We start from the raw sequence: 13,152 nt of genomic DNA on the forward strand, positions 1-13,152 counted from the left end.
GGCTGACATGATCAAAGGAAGAGAAATTAAAATAAAAATAAACAATGCTCTAAATAGAAAGAACAAAAGATACGCGGTAGAAAAATAGAAGATAAATATAAATGATGCCAACAAGCTTGAAACCTTAGATTTAAAAAAAAGGGCGATTTTCTGGGAGAATACTAAGAACAAAACCGACTCCAGGAAAAATATAAAACGTGAGCATAAATGTTACTATCCACGTGCTCGTGCTGCTGTTTTCCCTTCACACAAACACAAACACAATTACCAAGCCTGGGTGGTTTTACAGGTAAGTTCTGCCCTCAAGATATGGATGATTTTACTATCATAAGGTTGCTTCAGAAAAACAGAAGAAGGACAAAAGCTCTCCAGTTCCTTTTAGGAGGCCATTGAACACGGAAACAGAACTGGAAAGGAAAACCATAGGCCAGTCTCATACATGAACAAAGAGAAAAATGTATTACATAGCAGGCTATTTAAAAAAATCTGGCAGTTTGGAATGTCTGGGTGGCTCAGTGGGTTGAACGTCCGACTCACGATGTTGATTCAGGTCATGATCCCTGGGTCCTGGGATCGGGCTCTGTGCTGCAGAATGCTTACGATTCTTTCTCTCTCTCCCTCTGCCCTTGCCCTGCTCAAGCTCTCTCTCTTTCTCTCTCTCTCTCTCTCTCAAAAAAAAAAAAAAAAAAAAAAAGACTAGGGTGCCTGGGGGGCTCAGCTGGTTAAGCAACCAACTTTGGCTCAGGTCATGATCTCACGGCTCATGAGTTTGAGCCCCGTGTCAGGCTCTGTGCTGACAGCAAGAGCCTGGAGCCTGCTTCAGATTCTGTGTCTCCCTCTCTCTCTGCCCCTCGCCTGCTCACACACACTCTCTCTCTCTCAAAAGTAAATAAACATTAAAAAATATCTGGCAGTGCAATTTTGTAACTCACTGCTGATTAAGATTTATTCAAGAATGTAAAAATCCCTTAGACGATCAATTAATATAATCATTACATTAACAGGTTAAAGGAGAAAAATCATTTTGATATATGCAGGAAAAGTACTTAATACAATTCAACAATCATTCCTTACTAATCCAAATATACTTCCCCAAGAGAAATAAATAAATCCTCTTAAGCAAACTAGCAATAGGTGGAAACTATCTTAACTTTTTTAAAAGGACATCTTTTAAAAACCCATTGCAAATATTGAAATTACTAATGTGAAAAGCATAAGAATACCCCCTTATTCTGCTTTCAAAGTGATACTGAAGGTGCTAACAAGAAAATAAGAGACTGAAATGTTTACAGTAACCTTATTCATAATAGCCAAAAATCCAAAGCAACCCAAAATAACCCCAGATTCAAACAACTCCTGTCTATCAACGGGAGAACAGGTAAACAATTTGTACACTATCCACACAGTGGAATACTGTTCAGTCATAAAAGGTTGCTGATCCTGGCAAGGACACGGATGAATCCTAAAACAACATTATGCTATGCGAAAGCAACCAATCTCAAAATAAAATATACCGTGTGATTCCATTTATAGAAAGTTCGAGAGTAGGAAACTGATAGCCACAGAAAGCAGACTGTTGGTTGCCAAAGGGTTATGAGGGACTGACTGCAGGGAGGAAGCCTTTTGGATGCGGGGTGATGAACATGTTCTATGTCCTGATTGGGGTGTTGATTACACAAGTGTATATAGTTTTCAAAGCTAACTGAACTGAATAACTGAGATCTGTGCATTTCATTGTTTGGTAATTATACCTCAATTTTAAAAAGCACAATAGGCTAAATTCTGGAAAGAAGGGGGTAATGCAATCAGTACATACAATGTGTTTATACAGAATATCCAAGAGTATCTACAAATAAATATTAGCACTAATAAGAAAGTTTAACGAGTTGCTAGAAATCAATATACAAAAATCAATAGTTATTTTTAAAGGACATTATTAACCATGGCAATAAAAGCTTTTAAGGTGCCCAGAAATAAATCTAACAAATGGTGTGTAAGATTTGTACGGAGAGAGCCACAAAACTTTATTGAAGGGGGAAAGAAAAAAGGATTTACTATATTCATGGACGGGAGGGTCTGGTATTTTAAAGATTGCAATGTTCTCCCAAATGCACCTGTACATTCAATATTATTTCCACAAAAAAAATCTCAGTAGGTTGTTTCAAAGACTTGACAAGAATAAGCTAAAAAATTACGAAGAAAAAAAGGAGGGGAAGAGGCTTCAGAAGGAGGAGGAGGAAAAGAAAAAAATGGGTTTACCCTTTTGAATACCGGTGCTCCTCGTAAAGCTATAGTAATTTAAACAGTGCAATATTGCCACAGGGAATAGAGTGCTTAGAAATAGAACCACTTAGCTATGGAAATTTGGAATATGATGGAGATGGCACTGTAAATCACTGGGCAAAGAATCCGAGTATTCAATAAATGATGCTCAGACATCACCATATGCAAAAAAAAAAAGAAAAAAGAAAAAAAAGAAAAAGACAAAGAAAAAAAAAAAGAAAAGGAATCCGGCTATTCATGTGTAAAAGGGTAAAATTGGATATCTACCTCGTATCATGCACAAAAATCACTAAATGTGAAAATCAAAATTTACAAAGAAAATACAGGAGAATATCTTAATGACATGTGGATACTGTCATATTATTTATGGTAACGAAAGCATAAGCCACACTGAGAAAAGAAATACTGTAAATAAATTATATTAAACTATGAACGTCTGTGTACCAGGACAATGACAAAAAGGAAGTCAATACCTATTACGGGAAGGTGTTTACAACCCATGTAACTAATTTTCTACAGTTGGAATATAATAGAATTCCTTAAAAATACAGCAAGACGATCCAAGAAATAAAAAGAAACACAAATAAACACATAAAAAGATGTCTTAACCTATCTAGTAATCAAAGAAAGTGCGAATCAGAATGAAACACGATCCTTACCTATCAGGTTGGCAAAAACCAATAGCCAATAGTCAATCGATACATCCATTTCCAAGAACGGGTGGGGCTACTGGAAATGGGAAGCCTTATATCGTGCTCACATGGCTGCACATTGGCACAACTGTTTGGAAGAACAATTCTGGAATAACTTACAAAAGATGTGGATGATGTCCTGCCAACCAGAAATTCGTCTGCTAGATGTCTGCCACAGAGCGGTACACACGAGGACATAAGTGCCAGAATGTTCATGGCAACATGGCTTGTAATAGCAAAAAAACAAAAAAACAAAAAAACAAAAAAAAAAAACCAAAAAAAAAAACTAGGGAAAAAACACAAGTGTTATCGAGTCATATATTTGTTTAAATGTAAAAAACAATCCAATGTATATTTCTTACAGGTGCATATGTATTCAGAGAACGTATGTAATATACACAACAATATCAGTGTAGGGATGGTATATGGGGGAACCTGAATTACCTGGGTTAGAATCGAGGTTACCAGCTATATATATGGCCTTGGACAAGTTATTTAACCAACCTTTCTTCTTCCCTTCATCTATAAAACGGGGGATGAAAATAGTATCCGTGTCATATGTCTTCAGTGGGCATTAAAGGAGCTAATGTATGCAAAGTGCTTAGAATAATGGCCATTTGCTGCTTTTATTACCATCATTTTCTTCATCATCATCATCATCATCATCATCATCATCATCAAGACACTAGCTATCTCTAATGGGAGGGGAGGAGTAGGGATGCAGGTAAATCTCTAGCTTTATCTGTAAGGAAATATGGCTCTGCTAACATAGATTACACCTGAATTTAATATGACTATGAGGCCGAGGGCACTGAGTACATGATTATTTCCCATATAACTTTCTGGGCTTTGCTGAGCATTTCAAATCCTCCGTATATCAAAAGTTTTTTGTTTTGTTTTGTTTGTTTGCTTTTTAATTTTTTTAATGTTTATTTATTTTTGAGAGAGAGAGAGACAGCATGAGCAGGGGAGGGGCAGAGAGAGAGGAGGACACACAATCCGGAGCAGGCTCCAGGCTCTGAGCTGTTAGCACAGAGCCCAACGCGGGGCTCGAACTCACGAACTGTGAGATCATGTCCTGAGCCAGAGTCAGACGCCCAACCGAGTGAGCCACCCAGGTGACCCTTGTTTTGTTTTTAGTAAAAAAATGAATGGTCTGCAGAATACTATGGAGACATGTTTAAACCACCTTGCATATTGAATGCTGTAAAAGGGAAGTTATTGTGGGAACATATTTTTGGACAAATGCTTGGCGGCTAGCTAGCGGCTAGCAACAGGAAGTTACAAGTTCACAATTAAAGAAAGGAAAGCCAAGGAAGTTACAAGTAGTTCTTTCCAAGAACACCCAAGATCCCAAAGTAGCAGGAAAAACAGTGCAGAAACGCATGAAGTTTCTAGGGAGGACATAAACACAGAGTTCCTAGAAGTGCCAAAGAAATAATGTTCGTTGATATACGTATCCAAAAAACATGTTTCCTGAGAAAGCCGTTATAATAAACTTATAGAACATTTATTGAATTCTTTAAATGAACATTTATGGGGCTTGGATTCTCTACACATATATGTTTTGTTTGTCTTTTTGCCCCAGGCTGACTTCAGCTGTTATGTTTTAAAATGGAAGAAAACTTTAACGTGCTTTCTGTACATTTACCACAATAAAGTGCTTTGCAGTGAACGTTTCTAGAAAGAGTATCCATCCGTCAGGATGCTTTTGGTAGCGAGCAGCAAAAGCCATCTAAATCTTAAACCGCGGGAATTTACTGTCATCTCATTAAGGAGAAGTCCGGAGGAAAGTAGTCTCAGGGTTGATTCAATTGCTCAACAACATCCACAACACTCAGACCCTTCCTGACTCTGTTCTGCTGTCTTGAAGGTCAGGAAGTTTCCGCTCAAGGTCGTGGGATGCTCGCATCAATTCTGTATCATGTCTTCATGCAACCAAGCCCAAAAGGCAGGAAGCAAGTCAGGGTAGCAGACCCCCAGCTCATCTGCCATGTTATCAGGTGGAAAAATCTTCCCCAGAGACCCGGTCACTGGACTTTCCTAAACTGCTTGTTGGCAAATAGAAGCGGGGTTACCGTAACTGTGTTACGACTCATCACTAACTCATCACCTAGGACTAGAATCGTCTTCTTCTGGCCTGTTACCCCTTGTACCTGCACAAAACCTAAGTTGTGTTATCAAGGAGGAAAGCCACAAGGAGGAAGCGACTCTTACTGATGAAAAAGGCACAGAGCTACATAGCATGTACCCGGTTTTCTCCACTAAGACATATGGCTTACGGCACACACTGTTATCTGTACCCAGTGGTTATTACCGACCTCTTTCTTACCGGCAGCACCAGATCTGCTTATTCTTCTAGGGCTCCTGGACTCAATTCCCATGTGGGGGTGAGGAGTGGTTCCCCCACACACGATACCAAGCAAGTCGTAGCCACCGATGGGGTGTCTGAGAATTCAACTCAATTCTGACACTCTTCACCTAGAGACAGCAACAGATCCCACAGGTTAAGGGCTCAGTCCCACAAGACTGCACCCCATCCCCCACTTGAGACGCCAACCGCAAGCCTCCTGTGCTTCTGGCTGACCACCTACAGATGGGAGGTTCCAATAACCTTAAGTTTGACTAATTTGCTAAAACGGCTCGCAGAACTCAGGGAAAACACTTTCTTATACTTGCAAATCTGTTAAAGGATATGAACCAACAGCCAGATGAAGACAGACAGGAGTTCCCACACAAAGGGGATCCCCTCTTGGGTTTTTAAGGAGGCTTCATTACATAGTCATAATTGACTAAGTCTTTGGCCACGGATTGATTGAACCTCCTGTCCCGCCCCCATCCCCAGGACAGTCTAGGGGCAGGACTGAAAGTTCCAGCCTCCTAATCACAGGGTTGTCCCTCTAGGCAACAAGCCCCCATCCTTAGGCAGAGTCCTAAAATTACCTCATTAACATAAAAAAGACACCTTTATCACTCTCAGCTTTGGGGAAGCTCTTAGGGTTTCCGATGCAGTGAGCCAGGAACTATGAACGAAGACCATACATCACCCCGATGACCACAGTCTATTTCTCATAAATGACACTCTCGCTTTTATGTTTGAGCAGCCAAATGCTTTCCAGACACTGGGCCTCTTTGTGGCGTAGGGGTGAATCTTCGCTGGTCTGCAGCCATCCAGGTAAATCCATTCCCCTTGTCTGTGACCAGCATAGGAAGAGGACCGTGACACGGAGGGAAGTCTTCTGGGGAGCCCCTGGACAGGGACAGAAGAAAGGAGGCCCTCTCTCTGGTCTGGGGACACTGCTGTGGGGGTATCTTTGCTGTACCTCTTGTAGCCATCTTGCAACCATGAGGGATGTCCGGCTTTAGTGATCATAGTGAGAACAGATCCCGGATGTTATTGCTGACTTCCTAAATTAATCAGCCTATTCACCATTGTGCCCCTCAACTTTTTGCACGATGTGATCATAAATTTTCTTCTTTGTTAGGCCGCTTGAGTTTGATTCTTTGGTACTTACATTCAAATCATCCTGACAGCATACTCAAACTGAAAATGTAAAGCAAACCGGGGTGCCTGGGTGGCTCAGTTGAGTAAGCATCCAACGCTTGATTTCGGCTCAGGTCATGATCTCACAGCTCATGACATTGAGCCCTGTGTCGGGCTCTGCACTGATGGCGTTGAGCCCGCTTGACAGTCTCTCTCTGCCCCTCCCCCACTCACAGTCTCTCTCTCTCTCTCTCTCTCTCTCTCTCTCTCTCTCTCTCTCTCTCCCCCCCTTCAAAATAAATAGGCATTAAAAAAAGAGAGAAAACATAAAGCAAATAATTTAAAGAGAGATTTTTAAAAACTAGATAAATAAGAAGCTAACAACGGCACATCCAGCTGCTTTAAACCGGTTTGAATCTACACATTCAGAATAATCAAGTGTCATAATCCTTAAGGAAAACCTTTTACTAAGCATTCTCTCTGCGTAAGGCACTTTTATGAGCCCTATGATGAGGAAGCGATTGAGCAAGTAGTCTAGGGACACTAAAAAAAAAATATGAAATGCATGATCCTTAAATTCAAGAAGCTTATCCTACAGTTGGGGAAAAAGTTCAGTTGACAGTAAAAATTCTAAATTACACATCAGTTTTAAAGAAGTGGTTCCATTATGTTCAAATACGGTACCTATTATCAGCCAGGTAATAAATTGTCCCATCACACTGTAATACATCAAATATCAGAATCCCTTTCCACACACAAATCTCTAGATCCTGAAGCATATTAGAAAAACCTTTAATTTCCTTAAGATCAATCCTTCTTTTGAAATAGCAACCGACATGTGAATAGATTTACTTTACCCCTGAGCAAACTGAAGAGTCATACAGAGAGACATCAGGCCCAACTTTTTACTTAAAGTGTTTTACTTTTTATGAACGATTATCATAGAGCTGGAATTAGTGGAGCCTGGATGAATGAGTCTTCACTTCTGTCTGCACGGGAGTAGGGTGAGTCCCGATTTGGTAGTCTATCTTTAAAGGGACTGATGAAAAAAGAAAGCTATTGCAGGGACGGTGAGGGGAAAGCTGACCTGTTCACACTTGATGTAATACATTTTGGTATTTATGGAGCGAGCGCCCAAGGCAAGTAGGGGTGTAAGTAGTGATAAGTGTGCATTTTGCCTTCATGGGGACCCTGAGGGAGATCAAGAGTGCTAAGCCTTGGCAGGAAAGCACCAGCCCAGATATAAAATACCCCGGCTCTGAATGTGTCTACCGGAGCATAAATTTATTAAAACCCCATCTTAGACCATAAAGCGAAAGCATCGGGAAAGCAGCAGCTCCCACTACCTAAGTCAGGCTTGTTTTGTGTTTTGTTGTAGTACTTTTTTTTTTTTTAAATAAAAGGATAAGTGGTTTAGCAATCCTGGCTTTAGAACGGGCATCTGAAGCACCAGTTCCATGATGCTGTACCAGTTTAGTAGCTAGCGTACTACTAAATACAGAACGGCCACTTAGTGGCCTTCTGCATAAAACCACTTGAAAGGCTTTCTCTGTGGCTGAGTGCCGCCATTTTCCTCTTTAGAAGCCAGCAAGGACCAAGTTGGCCTGTAAACAGAAGCTCGTCCCTCGTAGAGGATGGTCATGTAGGCTGAATCCCATCTGGGAGAGTTTGATTGGATTGGACAGAAGAGGGGAAAGGCAAGTGGGGGGGGAGGGGTAAAAGAAGCTACAAGGTATAAAGGGGGGGTTCAGCTTCTAAAACTTCCCGTTCATCAGACAGATGACCGTCTGTGAAGGCTGTCGGCTCCCCACCTTTCATGGAATCTGCAATCCCGAAGGAGGGTATTAACTATGTTGAGGTTCAAACGAGGACACGTTAGCGTCCAGACCATGAAAGACAGGGAAAGATGGAGACACTGTCACATATTGGTGGAGACTGCGGACTTGTGAGAACTGAAGGCACTGTGGCATCCTGGATTGAATCCCAGGGTAGAGAAAGGACACGAGTGGAAAGACCGAGGAAGTCCAAATATTATCTGTAGTTTACTTAATAGCGTTGTACTGCGTTACTTTTGTATTTCTTAACAGTACATTTTTATCTTTCCTGGACATTAAAATTTACTACATATGGCCATGTTTAAAAGCAAAACACGTTCGGGGCGCCTGGGTGGCGCAGTCGGTTAAGCGTCCGACTTCAGCCAGGTCACGATCTCGTGGTCTGTGAGTTCGAGCCCCGCGTCGGGCTCTGGGCTGATGGCTCAGAGCCTGGAGCCTGCTTCCGATTCTGTGTCTCCCTCTCTCTCTGCCCCTCCCCCGTTCATGCTCTGTCTCTCTCTGTCCCGAAAATAAATAAACGTTGAAAAAAAAAATTAAAAAAAAAAAAAAGCAAAACACGTTCATGAAATTATTTTCACTGTGATAGAAATACAGTGTGTTTTTCTCCAGTTTAAGTGGTGATGGTCACACAACACTTTTTCCCTATTGAACTTGATATCTAAAGGAATAACTAAATCCGATATTTAAAGAAATCCAGGGAATTCACATGACTTTACTTCAAGGTAAGTATGATGTCCAGTGTTGTCTATATGCTCATTGCCTCTTGAGAGACCTCAATGGGCGTGAGGAGAAAGTTGAAGTGTATCACTGGTAATACCATTACTCCTTATCCACTTCCTACATGCCAATCTATTTACCAACAGTCCTCTGGGAAAGAACTAGAATTTGGGGAAGCAAGAGGCAGGGCAAGAAGGTTACCAGGAAGTCAGAGCTATGGGGTCTGGGTTCAAAGCCTTAGGTATACAAGAACAGCTCCTTCAACCCATACTTTGTAGACTGAGTTTCCACATGAGATTTCCTTTAGGAAAAAAGTTCTACTTAAGTTTGGTCATGGTGGGGTGGGGGTAGGAGAGAACCTTTTTTAACTTTGGTTATGAAAAATCTTGGGGCACCTGGGTGGCTCAATTGGTTAAGCATCTGACTTTGGCTCAGGTCATGATCTTGAAGTTCGTCAGTTCCAGCCCCATTATTGGGCTCCGTGCTGACAGTGTGGAGCCTGCTGGGGATCCTCTGTCTCTTTCCACCCCCGCCTCTTTCTCTGCCTCTCCCCCATTTGCATGCACGCTCTCTCTCTCAAAATAAATAAGCTTTTAAAAAAATGAAAAATCTCAAACATAGGCAAAAATAGAAGAGAGTGAGTCCCCATGTATCCATCACCAAGCATCAATAATTATTGGTACATGGCTATTCTTATCTCATTTATACCACAATCATTCCCCCACCACCTGCTCCCGCAAGATTATTTCACGGTAAATCTCAGAGATCACATCATTGTATCTCTAAATATTCCTATATGCATCTCTAAAAGGTACTATTCTTGTGAAACACATAACCACATTATGCTAAATGAAATAAACCAATCACAGAAAGACAAATACTCTAGGATTCCACTTACATGACATGCTTAGGGTCATCAAAGTTATTGAGACAGAAAGGAGAATGGGAGTTGCCGGGGGCTGCAAAGAATGGGGAAATGAGGATTAGTGTTTCATGGGTACAGAGTCTCAGTTTTGCAAGATCCAAAGAGCTGTGGAGATCAATGGTAGTGATGTTGCACAACATTAGAAATTTATCTATTACCACCGAACTGTACATTGAAAAACGGTTGAGTTGGTAAATTCTGTGTATTTTACCACAATAAAAAATAGAACAAAAAATAACCTTAAAAAAACAAACATAACCACAGTAGCCTGAGTACTGAAAAAATGAACACGAATGCCTCATCAAATAGCCAGGAAGTGTTTACATTTCCCCAATTTCGCATAAGTTTTGTTTTGTTTTGTTTTGTTTTAGTTCGTTTAAACAAGAGTCACACTTTGCATTTGGTTTTTGTCTCTTAATTGTCATATAACCCAATGGGCTGCAAAATTTCTCACGTTCTGGCTTTCCTAATTACATCCTCGTGGTGTCATTTAATATATTCTTTGGGCTATAATCTTTTCTTCTGCTGATTGCCCCCGCCCCCCCTTAAACATACTCCTTACTAGTGTCGGTTCTGGGCCTTGTTATGCTGAACCCTCCCCAGAAGTGATTTGATTCGATTTGACTCATTGCTATGACTTCATTCTAGTCCGCTTGAGGTCGGCACGCCCACCTGCCCGACGAAACTCTTCATCTCCGAGCTCGACGAGACTGCCTGAAATGGAGTTCACCATCTTCTCTTCCTTCCACTATCAAACCTCCAATGCTCCCTGTGTTCCCTTCTCCTCAGTGAATGGAACCCCAATCTGCACAGACATCCAAGCCACAAGCGTGGGCCCCATCTTGAACCCCTCCCTCCTCTGCACTTCCTACACCCTCTGTTCTAAGCCCTGTCAGTTATACCTGAACCACTGAATAAATTCATCTACTTCTGTCCATTCCCCAAACCAACACTCCAGTTGATGTCACCTGTATCTCTTATCTGGATCTTCTCTGGAATCTCTTGTCTTGATTGCTTTAACAGTCCCCTGACTGGTTTTCCCATTAAAATTGTCATTAGATTGCACCTTATTTTTTTCATTCTGCATCTAGAATTGTCTTCCTAAAACCAAATCTGATTCCATTGCTCTGCTATTTAGAACTCTTCAGTGGCTGTTCATTGCTCTAAGGATAAACTCCAAATTGTGAGATGTGGGAAGCCCTTCGAGATTTGGACTCTCCCTTCAAGACTCACTCCTCCCCTACCTCTTCTATACCCTTCCCACTACACCCCTGTCATCAAGAGTTCCTTCTGAATCTCTAGTTAAGCCTCTAGGCTCTCATCCCTCTTCTCACTTGCCCTCATACCCTGTTCCCCTCACCTATTTAATCCCTATTTGTGCTTGGATTTCTAAAATTTTTTTAAATGTTTTTAGTTATTTTTGAGAGACAGAAAGCAGAGCATGAGTGAGGGAGGAACAGAAAGAGAGGGAGACACAGAATCCGAAGCAGGCTCTAGGCTCTGAGCTGTCAGCACGGAGCCCGACATGGGGCTTGAACCCATGAACTGTGAGATCGTGACCTGAGCTGAAGTGAGATGCTCAATCGACTGAGCCAACCAGGCACCCCTATTTGTGCTTGGGTTTCTGCTGTGATGTTCCTCCTATGTCCCTTGGCTGTGATCCCCCAAGATCGGGTTAGTGGCTCTTTCTCTATGCTCTCGTTGCCCCCAGAATCAGCCCTAACGGCACTGCTTGTAATCTCATCAGAAATCTCTTTAAGAGCATGTCTTGATGCTTTTATGTGCTCAGGGTCTGACAAATGCCTAGGCACTTAATTGACTAAATTAATAAAGGAGTGAAGGAATAAATGAATGGATGACTCAATCAATGAGTGAAAACTTCTCATATAAATGATCTAAGCATACCAAAGGCAAGCTAGATTATTCTGATTTTCAAAAATTCCCATCTTTTAGCCTTGTAATATCAACTACTCAGATTCATCCAATACCAATCCATTATTCCCTTTATCCTGCACTGTAAGACTTTTCTTAATGTAGCAGAGGAAAATTATCTTCAAAGCATTTCCCAGATAAATGATGAAGTTAGAACACGGGGCATAGAATTTTATGATAAAGTAATTAGTTAACATGCTCCGAGTATCTGATAACTCTTCTGTGAGTACAGGAAATTATGGATCCTGAGGACATTCTGGAAACAATTTCAGTTAAAAAAAAAAATCAGATGCAACATTAAATTCTTTTCTTTCAAAATACCCAAAGTGTGCAATATTCTCTTAGTAGGCTATTTCCACTATGTGACATTTCCATGGCTATTTATAATGCATTTCTGTCTATAAAAGAAAACACTCCGTGGTTCTTTTTAAAACGAACAGTCAGTACACATAAAAGAATTTTTGGGTTTAAAAAAAAATGCCCATATTTCTAATACTGTACTCCCTTTCAAGAGACAGGCTTGGGTCCTCTTCTGACTTGTCAATAATGCAGCTTTGGAATTCTTTGGGTTCTTTGGTGACTGTCCTAGAGTGAAGGGCGTCCCACTGCCCCTCCTGCGGCCTCGCTGGGGCCTCAGGAGAACACAGAAGACAGACCACTGTGGCCTGCAAGTTCAGGAAATGATGTTAACCTTATGGCGGCCACTGTCGTCCTGGGAAATGAGGAGGCGATCTCTCAAACCCAGCTCAAGGGGTAAATATTGGTACTTTATATAGGTTACTCATTCCTCCTTGCTCACCACCCTCCTGGTAACCTCACAATGCATGTTCCCTAAGAGTATGATGAGGGCTAGGAGAGGCAAGCCCGCAAATTACCCTGTGGCCCCAGTTCCACACAGTACATCCAGATAGTATTTGTTTTCGGCAAAATTTTATTTACAATTAACAGTTCCACACGTGAAAATCGTAACATTTTTACACAGACAGTTTCCTTTGGTTAGATGTGCCCACCTCTGCAGAACTTTGATGCTAGAAAACACGCAAGCTGTAGGGAATGCAAATACTAAATGCATTAATCAACCAAATAAGGCCCTGCCCCTGCTAGGCAATTTGTACCGTTATAGGCCTATATACGCGTTAAAAATTCTTCACCTTCTAGGGGCGCCTGGGTGGCTCAGTCGGTTAAGCGTCTGACTCTTGATTTCGGCTCAGGTCATGATCTCACGGTGTGCATTCAAGCCCTCCCCGTCAGGCTCTGCACTGACAGTGAGGAGTCTGCTTGGGA

The 13,152-nt window shown here is 41.5% G+C and overlaps 1 long non-coding RNA gene across 11 annotated transcripts in view; it reads right to left on the bottom strand.

Moving 5' to 3' along the window:
• The window catches only part of LOC106983012 (uncharacterized), a 229,432-nt gene that overhangs the window by 190,388 nt on the left and 25,892 nt on the right, over positions 1–13,152 (bottom strand). For 8 of the 11 annotated variants that reach the window (XR_008294306.1, XR_008294304.1, XR_008294305.1 and 5 more), the window contains one exon: positions 9,910–9,970. The exons of the other annotated variants lie outside the window; for them this stretch is intronic. This is a non-coding gene — a long non-coding RNA (uncharacterized LOC106983012). The remainder of the gene's footprint in view (positions 1–9,909; positions 9,971–13,152) is intronic. 11 annotated transcript variants of the gene reach the window in all.

The sequence above is a fragment of the Acinonyx jubatus genome, chromosome E1 (assembly GCF_027475565.1).
Source record: "Acinonyx jubatus isolate Ajub_Pintada_27869175 chromosome E1, VMU_Ajub_asm_v1.0, whole genome shotgun sequence".
Lineage (NCBI taxonomy): Eukaryota > Metazoa > Chordata > Mammalia > Carnivora > Felidae > Acinonyx > Acinonyx jubatus.